Genomic DNA, 7,189 nt, shown 5'->3' on the forward strand with positions numbered 1-7,189 from the left:
TAAAAGCAGTAACATTCAAGGTTTTCGGTTGCAAATGACGGAAGTTCGACTACTAGCGTACGCGGATGACATTGCAGTATTCTGCACTACTAAAGAAAGCATTCTCGAGGTAGTACAAACCGTGAAACACTTTTGCTTAGCTAGCGGTAGTGCAGTAAACTGGTCTAAATGCTTAGGCTTTTGGCATGGCGAATGGCAGTCCACGCCAAGCGTTTTCGCCAACATCCAGTGGGTCACGAGTCCTGTTAAGCACCTGGGGGTGCCACTAGAAAGTTATCAAGACAGTGACCCTTACTGGGCCAATCAACTCAAGGAACTTCGAGAAAAGACAGAGAAGTGGAAAGGGTGGAGTTTATCAATGTTTGCGAGAGCCACAGTTTGCAATTTGTTTTTTTATAAGCAAGCTGTGGTATGTAATGCAAGTTTTGCATTGTTCAAGGGCTAATATTCAGAAATTTCATCGTGTGTTCGCCGTGTTTATCTGGAGTTCATCATGGGAAAGAACGAACAGAACGAACCTCTTTCGGAAAGTGCGTGAAGGCGGACTTGGTTTATCGCACTTATTTTTAAGACAAGTAGTCAATAGATTTCTGTTTCTTCGTGATGTCGAAGACGCGTTTCTTAGGACGGTTTGTCAGCTGCGACTTGGAAGACTTTTGCCTGAATTTGTTGTGAGCTCTGAGTACATGAGGGGAACTGTACGTGGATTTTTTAAGGAGGTGGTGTGGTCATACCGTTTTCTTTCAGTGCGTTTTTCTTTAGAGTACTTAAGCGGGGTGAGTCGGAAGAAACTGTACAAAGATATCATCGATAATGTATTGCCAGTGCCAATATAACGCAGCAAGTGTAATCTAAGGCCTGAGAGAGATGTACTTAAGCGAGTGAAAAGAATGACGGTCCCAGGTGGAGTGAAATCTTTTTTTTTTAAACTCCATACCGGAACACTGGAAGTAAAGACCTGGATGGAGGAAAAGGGATGGTTTGTGCCATGGGGTGTGCACTGTTTTCTGTGTCGAAAGCCAAAAACAATTGAGCACGTGTTCTTGGACTGTTGGGGAGCGGTGTTCTTTTGGGACATCCTACAGCGAACACTCAAAACAGATTGGCCTGTCGATGCTTACAGTATTAGGTTTTTGAACGTTGAAAATGAGGGTGGTGTGCCGCTTGACACAATTATGCTGTATGGACTACATTGCGTCTGGAGAAACAGGATAGCGGTACGCTACTCCGACCCAGATGCCAGGCTCATCAGGCACTACTTCAAAGATTCAATAGGTTCTTTTGTGCAGATACTGAAATTTCAGCCCTCTAAACCCGAGTGGCTACCCACAATTGAAGCATTGTTGGTAATGAAAGAATATTGAAATCACCCCGCTTGCCCAAGAAGGGCTGCAGTTCTAGTGTTTGTATTGAGTATTGAGTGTACAGATTATCAGTTACGTGTGTCTTTGTTTTGTCATCCTGTCAAAGAAGGCTATAAAGTGAAAAAAGTAGCTCAGAGGTAGAACGTTCGCTTCGCATGTGAAAGGCCCCTGGTTCAATCCCCGGCACCCCCAGAAACTGCGCGTGCTTTTTTGGCGCCACCGAGAAGGAACAGACCTATCGGGTTTGTATGTAAAAGACTTGAGGAGAGTGAGGGTGTAGCTCAAAGGTAGAGCGTTCGCTTCGCATGTGAAAGGCCCCGGGTTCAATCCCTGGCTCCTCCAGTAACTGCGCGTGCTTTTTTTGCGCCACCGAGAAGGACCACACCTATCGGGTTTGTATGTAAAAGACTTGAGGAGAGGGGGTGTAGCTCAGAGGTAGAGCGTTCGCTTCGCATGTGAAAGGCCCCGGGTTCAATCCCCGGCACCTCCAGAAACTGCGCGTGCTTTTTTGGCGCCACCGAGAAGGAACAGACCTATCGGGTTTGTATGTAAAAGACTTGAGCAGAGGGGGGGTGTAGCTCAGGCTCTCTGCTTCCGGCCGCGCTAGTGTGCGGACGCGGGATGATTGGCTCCTCAGGAGCGGTGAATGCGGCCATGTCTGGCCGCGGAAACAGGTTTTTTGGACAGGAATCGGAAGATTACCCCGTGAGTTTGCCAATGCTGCCAACAGGTCGGTGTGTTTTAAACACCATTTTTCTACATGCGGACGTTCGTGCGAGGCCTTATCGCGTCGAAGATTTCAGGGACACTTTGGCTCGTTTGGAACTGCTCCCCGAGGTGCTTGCCTTGGGGGCGTATCAAATGAACCACGTATGGGCCCTGACATTCAGGGACGAAGGCGGCGTAAAGCGCATGCTCGCGGCCACCGACGTGAAGGTGAAGGAGCGCCGGTGCCTGGTCATCGATCCGGCGAACCAAGATGTGCGGATGAAATTGCACTGGATTCTTTACAACGTGCCGAACGAGGAGGTGCGAGCGGCGCTGCTACCGCACGGGCGTGTCATCGACATCGGACGCGAGAAGTGGCGGGTCAAGGGCATGAACGAGAAAGGTTCGACGACGCGGTCGGTGACCCTCAGGCTCAACGCAGGCGTGAGGATCGACGACCTGCCGCACGAGCTCCGGGTTGCGGGCGGCCAGGCGCTCGTGGTCGTGCCAGGCAGGGCCCCGCAGTGCCTCCGCTGCTCGGGGACGGGCCATATGAGGCGCGACTGCAAGGTGCCTCGCTGCACGGTCTGCCGCCGCTTCGGTCACGAAGCGACACAGTGCGTGCGGACGTATGCACATGTCACCGGACCTGTCGGAGGCGCGGACGCGGCCGAAAACCGTATGGACGAGGAGGAGGCGGAGGCGGCCGCGGCCGGTGGAGGTGGTGCGTCCGCACCCGGGGACCCTTTGGCGGAACCAGGCGTGGAGGACGTAAATGCTGCGCTCGCGGAGCAGCAATCGACCTCCCAGAACGACCCTACGCCAGTGGCACCTGTGCTGGACGCGAAAAGTGAGGAGTGTGTTGGGGCGGGTCCGACGAACACCGCCTTAACTCGTGAAGTGCGTGACGCCGGCGACGGTGACGGAGACGACCCGGAAGCCACCGTCACGCGGCCGCGTAAGGAGGACGACAAGCGTGAGGACTCTGGTGACTCCGGCAACGTCAAGGCAAGTGTGGGAGGGGTTATGCTGAGGCGTCCAAGCTTCAAGCCAAAGCCCAACACCACGCCTTATGACAGAGGACATGCAACGGGGAAGCCACCGTAAGCGAAACGTTTGCTGTTTTTTGGGGAGAGGTCTTCGAGTGAGCGGTACGGCACGGACAACACTTATTCTTTTATTGAGGGGTAGAAAAGGGGGCGGGGCCAGTGTTTCTGCAACGCGTGTGTAACAATGTGCGACGTGCCTTCATCTTCCATTCATGCGGTGTTCATATCATCTGCGTTGTGCCACCCTTAATGTACGCGGTCTTTCTGAGCGCAAACGTCAAAGTCAATTGTACAGACTCATCAGCGAAAGGCAGTTAGACGTCGTGGCCTTTCAGGAGACTAAAGTAGAGACCGAGCAAAGCACGGAAAGGATGGTGGGGGTGTTCAATTCCAGTTATGAAGTCTGTGTCAGCCATGCCGTTGGTTTATCGGCTGGGTGTCTCATTTTAATACGTCGGAGCAGCGGCGCAGTAGTGCAAAACGTGATGTCCAGTTTGTCTGGGCGCTTTGTTATTTGTGATTTTATTTTTGCCTCAAAAGAATTGCGTATTGTTTGCGTGTACGCGCCGACAAAAGCCGATGAAAGGAAAGTGTTTTTCGAAGAATTACGGGCGTGGCTTGGCACAGAACGGGTTGTCGTGTTAATGGGAGATTTTAATTGTGTGTGCTCGGCTCGCGATAAATCTACTTGTACTCCTTATCGCGACGGAAGCACGATTGCATTGACTGGTATCGCGGCAGATTTTGGTTTGGAAGACGTGGGGGATGCGTTGGAAAGTAAGACGCAGATCCAATTCACCCACTTTCAAGGCACGAGCCACGCAAGATTAGACCGAGCATATATTTCGTTAGAACTTCTGCCGGAGTGCTCGGAGTATAGTGTTACACCCGTGTCGTTCAGCGACCATTGCCTGGTGTCGTTCTTGATTGGAAAGCGCAAAGATAAAAAGTCGTTCAACTGGGACTTGTGGAAAATGAACAGCTTATTGTTGAAGGATGAAGAATTTGTAAAAGAAGTGACGAAAAAGATTAGGAACCTTGAACAGGATACATGTGACCGTGCCTGTAAGTGGGAGAACTTCAAAGCAGAAATTAAGATGTCAGCATTGGAAAGGTCAGCTGCCTTAAATTATGAGAAAAGAAAAAAGGAAGCCCTGCTTAGAGCAAACCTGGAGACGCTTTCTGCACTAGAGCGCAAGTCACCTGGACTGTTCAAGGAAGACATCAAAACTTTGAAACATCAGATAGAGGCTACAGAACAAGAAAAATATCATGGCGCGATAGTGCGTGCTCGTGCGGAAAAGTTCATGTTAGGGGAAGCCCCTACAAAGAGAGCACTTAGCTCTGAAAAGAGATACGCTACCCGCAACTCTATCGCGGAAATAGAGTATAAAGGGCAGGTTCTCGATGAACAACAAGCAATTAGCAATGCTTTTTGTGAGTTTTATGATGGTTTGTTTTCGTGTCAACCTGTAGACTTAGAACGATTTAAGGACAATTTTTTAAATTTCTTGTCGACGATAGATGCAGAGGTAAAAGAAAATTTAGAATTACCAATTACAGTAAAAGAAGTTAGGAAGGCTATCGATGAATTAAGTCCTGGAAAGTCTCCAGGCCCTGACGGGTTGTGCACTGCGTTCTACAAAGCTTTCCGCAATCACCTAAGTCCAGTGTTATGTGACCTGTACACAGAAGCGTACACACTAGGAAGGCTTCCACCCTCGTTCTCACAATCGCACACTGTTCTCATACCCAAAACAGATGTAAAAGAAGAGCTCAGAAAAGTTACGGCGTATAGGCCGATATCTTTAACGAATGTAGATTATAAAATATTAATGAAAGTCTTAGCAAGGAGGTTACAGAGTGTGATAATAGACATAGTAGGCGAACACCAAACATGTGGAATAAAAGGAAGGTCTATAACTAGTAATATACACATAGCACGGAGCATTCTCGAGTGTTGTGACGGAATGGATGAGGTTGTAGCCATGCTACAAATAGACCTTGAGAAGGCCTTTGATAAGGTCTCACATGAGCTACTCTATACTATTTTGGAAAACATAAACCTAGGAAAAGTAATAACGGAGGGCGTAAGAATGGCGTATAAGGAGTGTTCAACAAGGCTGGTAATAAATAAGTCAGTGAGCCGTCAAATAACTGTCACGCGTTCAGTGCGGCAAGGATGCCCGCTGTCCCCTTTGCTCTTTTGTTTGTACATCGAGTCGTTTTGTGCAAGCATAATAAACAGCAATAATATTCATGGTTTCCAGTTGCAGGCGTGCGAAGTACGTGTATTGGCATACGCGGACGATATCGCTTTATTTTGTCGAGACAGAAAAAGTATTAGCAATGCAGTTGCGTTGCTTAAGACATTTTGTGAGTATACTGGGAGCTCTGTAAATTGGAGCAAGTGCATGGGATTCTGGCACGGCAATTGGGACGTAACCCCTAGTGTCTTTGAAGGTATGAACTGGCAGGTTGTGCCGGTCAAATACTTAGGCGTGCCACTTGAAAACTACAGAGATAGCGATCCGTACTGGCGAAGCCAGACGATTGCGATGCGTGATAAAGCGGAAAAGTGGGAAGGGAAGGGGCGTGCACTGTCGATGTTTGCGCGCGCAACGGTGTGCAACATATTTTTGTTCGCGGAACTTTGGTACGTTTTGCAAGTGATTCACTGTTCTCGCGCTAATGTTCAGAGGCTGCATCGCGTTTGTGCTGTTTTTGTTTGGGGCTCGTCCTGGGAAAGGACGAGTAGGACGAATCTTTTTCGAAGAGTACGCGAAGGCGGTTTATCGCTCTCGCATCTTTTTTTGAGACAAGTGGTGAATCGTTTTTATTTCTTGCGCTAGGTAAAGGACCCCTTCCTGCGCACTGTTATTCAAGTCAGGTTAGGCAGGCTATTGCCCCAATTTATTGTTACTTCATGTCAAAGCTATAATGGAGGAGTACACGGGTATTTAAAAGAAGTTGTTCAAGCGACACAATTTCTTTGTGTACGGTTCTCTATGGAGTACTTGAGTGCTGTGTCGAAGAAAAAGTTGTATAAAGACCTTGCTGAAATCTGTTTTCCTGTTCCTTTATACCGATCCATGTTTTCGGTGGGCCCCGGGCAGAACGATTTGAAACGTGTAAAAGCTATGGCCATTCCCCCGGGTGTTAAAACATTTTTCTTTAAACTGCACTGTGGAGTGTTACCAGTTAAAACATGGATGTTAGAAAAGGGTCTGTTTGTGCCATGGGGTATGGACTGTTCTTTGTGTAAAAAGCCCGAGACGGTGGAACATGTTTTTTTGGATTGTTGGGATGGGGTGTTTTTGTGGGACGTTCTTCAGCGAACATTGAAAAAGGAGTTTCCGTTGAGCCCTTATGGCATGCGGTTTCTGGCAGTGCAAAACGATAACGGAGTGCCTTACGACCTAGTGATGTTGCTGGTCCTCCACGGAATATGGAGGTCTCGAATGGCGTTTCGCCACTGTGACGTAGACGGAAGGCCAGCAAGGCAGTATTTCTGTGAGAGTGCCCAACGTATTGTAGAAATGTGGAAGAGTCAGAACTGTACTCCTGAATGGTTGCATGAATTTGAAAAGGTATTGTCTATGCCCCGTTTTTAGTTATGTAGCGCTGGCTTGAGTGAAGTCAGCGATTTTATCATATGTACCGTTGTTTCTGGATTTTGTTTGAAACCGGCAATAAAGAAAAAAAAAAAGGGGGTGTAGCTCAGAGGTAGAGCGTTCGCTTCGCATGTGAAAGGCCCCGGGTTCAATTCCCGGCACCTCCAGAAACTGCGCGTGCTTTTTTGGCGCCACCGAGAAGGAAGACACCTATCGGGTTTGTATGTAAAAGACTTGAGGAGAGAGGGTGTAGGTCAGAGGTAGAGCGTTCGCTTCGCATGTGAAAGGCCCCGGGTTCAACCCCGGCACATCCAGAAACTGCGCGTGCTTTTTTGGCGCCACCGAGAAGGAACACACCTATCGGGTTTGTATGTAAAAAAGTTGAGGAGGGTGGGGGTGTAGCTCAGAGCATTCTGCTTTCGGCCGCGCTCGTGTGCGGACGCAGGATGCTTGC

General features: G+C 48.8%; 3 non-coding genes across 3 annotated transcripts; all 3 read left to right on the plus strand.

Annotated features, from left to right (window-relative positions):
* The first annotated feature begins 1,634 nt into the window (after positions 1 to 1,634).
* On the plus strand, positions 1,635 to 1,706 carry Trnaa-cgc (transfer RNA alanine (anticodon CGC)). Its single transcript has one exon. It is a non-coding gene; the product is annotated as a tRNA-Ala (tRNA).
* A 76-nt stretch (positions 1,707 to 1,782) lies between these two features.
* On the plus strand, positions 1,783 to 1,854 carry Trnaa-cgc (transfer RNA alanine (anticodon CGC)). Its single transcript has one exon. It is a non-coding gene; the product is annotated as a tRNA-Ala (tRNA).
* Positions 1,855 to 6,830: 4,976 nt separating this feature from the next.
* On the plus strand, positions 6,831 to 6,902 carry Trnaa-cgc (transfer RNA alanine (anticodon CGC)). The gene has a single exon. It is a non-coding gene; the product is annotated as a tRNA-Ala (tRNA).
* The last annotated feature ends 287 nt before the right edge of the window (positions 6,903 to 7,189 follow it).

This window comes from Haemaphysalis longicornis, unplaced genomic scaffold (genome assembly GCF_048455015.1).
Source record: "Haemaphysalis longicornis isolate Haplotype H1 unplaced genomic scaffold, Haemaphysalis longicornis Haplotype H1 scaffold_3, whole genome shotgun sequence".
NCBI lineage: Eukaryota > Metazoa > Arthropoda > Arachnida > Ixodida > Ixodidae > Haemaphysalis > Haemaphysalis longicornis.